The sequence below is a fragment of the Sinocyclocheilus grahami genome, unplaced genomic scaffold, assembly GCF_001515645.1.
Source record: "Sinocyclocheilus grahami isolate Dianchi unplaced genomic scaffold, SAMN03320097.WGS_v1.1 scaffold251.1, whole genome shotgun sequence".
Taxonomy (NCBI): Eukaryota; Metazoa; Chordata; class Actinopteri; order Cypriniformes; family Cyprinidae; genus Sinocyclocheilus; species Sinocyclocheilus grahami.
This window is the reverse complement of record NW_015505430.1, coordinates 1147980-1149736: the sequence shown is the minus strand read 5'-3', so window position 1 is coordinate 1149736 and position 1757 is coordinate 1147980. Positions and strand designations below refer to the sequence as shown.

The window sequence follows — 1757 nt, the reverse complement described above, 5'->3', positions numbered from 1 at the left end:
GTTATTATAATCACTCCGGTTGGAAATTTTAATACTATTTTCTTTCCCCCTCAAATCTTTCCAACAAAACCACATCTGATGTACTAGCTTCGCGTAAGATGAGAGTAAAATAGTGTTACACACACACACACACACACACAGAGAGAGAGAGAGAGAGAGAGGGGATTTGTGGGCCAGGCTCAGAAAGAGGGTCCAGTTGACTGAGGGAGACGAAGGTCTTGCTGCAGAATCAAGGCGCTCTTTCATTTGCTTGCATATATTTTGGAGACTTTGGACGGTCGAAAGAAAGCAGCTACGAACGCAATTAAATACATTTCACCTCAGGACAGTTGTGCAAAAAAAAATATTTAAGACAATTTCCACATTGCAAATGCAAGGGATAGATGTTTCTTCTCGAACAGCATTGACAAAAAAAAAATCCCGGGAAATAATTTTGAGTTATTTTTGCGCATGTATTCATTTCGGAAACCGCTCGTTTGCAGAAGCTGGACTAAACTCACGCGCGCCCTCTTTTAACTACAGCAGGTGTTGGAGCCGCGCAAAACTGGATTTTGAATTAACGCTGTTTATGAGGGGAACAAGACGGTAAGTTAACCTTAGTGTTTCATTTGTTGGTTTGTCAAGTAGATACCAGTAAACTGCGTATTTACCCCGAAATATAAATGTGATTAAAAAAAAACCCTGTCATACTACCTCATGTTTTACCAAACCAAGTCGTGAGATACAAAAGGAGATGTGAATGGACTGGGAAAAAAAAAGTAGCTAACATATGGGTTTGGATAACATAAGGGTGAATAGTGAATCATTAAAGTATCAGTTTTGGGTCATATGTCATTGTAATATGTCGAAATTTGAGTCATTCCACGAAACCGGTACGATTTGAGTCCCTCTGACCTTTTTAAGTGTATTTTATCTATTGGGTCCCCAAAATCTATTTTTAAAAGCTTTTTGTATTAATTGAAATGTCTCCTTTAATAAGGTTAAAAAACATGACATACATTTTATCTTTATATTAGAAATTATCTTTTTTTTTTTCAGTTGACACCACCTATTTTGTCATGTCCCTCATGGCCTTCTATGAAAGTGTACTTGGGATATGAATAATAAAATTAGAAAAAAGTCCATACATTTTGCCATTCTCATAAATATCTACCTGTGCTTTTTTGCTGGTCATGTCTTTTTTCTAAGTAAATTCATGATTATTCATTAAAATCATATTATTTAGTCCCGTACCTTGATCAAGAGTCTTATACCACATGCATATGTTAAATGTAGTAATGTCCATGTGCATATGTGTGTTCTGCCTAAACTTTCACATCTCAGTGTTAAGTAAATTGCTCTGAAAGAATATTTGATTTAATGATATCAATTTAAACATCTACAGACATTTATGAGTATCGTGCACGCGGCACGCCTAAATGCTGATCCTACAAAAAAGGGAGAAATACCTGCAGAATGAACCCCAGAGATGGAGAAAAAATGTAGAGACAGGGAAAAAGAAAGGAATCAATGAGTTAAGTGAAAGACAACAGCGGCTGAAGCATAGAAAGTGGAGAGTAGCTTACAAAAGAAGCAAGGAGAGGAGAGAAGCACTGAGGAACTTAATAACCACTCCTCCACAAAGTCCAGATCATGCCCCAGAGCAGTATCCATGTCCAGGATCTTCCAGGTAGAGGAATGAGCAGTTAAGGGTGTAAGAAAACGACTAGGCTGAGTGTTAGAAAGTGTTATTAAATTAAAAGTGTAGTTAATAAGTT

The 1757-nt window shown here is 36.9% G+C and overlaps 1 protein-coding gene across 1 annotated transcript in view; it reads left to right on the top strand.

The window, feature by feature from the left end:
- The first annotated feature begins 229 nt into the window (after positions 1–229).
- LOC107598435 (integrin alpha-10-like) overlaps positions 230–1757 on the top strand; it is a 52641-nt gene continuing 51113 nt past the window's right edge. The window contains exon 1 of the mRNA XM_016289772.1: positions 230–585. The gene's annotated coding sequence lies outside the window, so the exon portion shown is untranslated. The remainder of the gene's footprint in view (positions 586–1757) is intronic.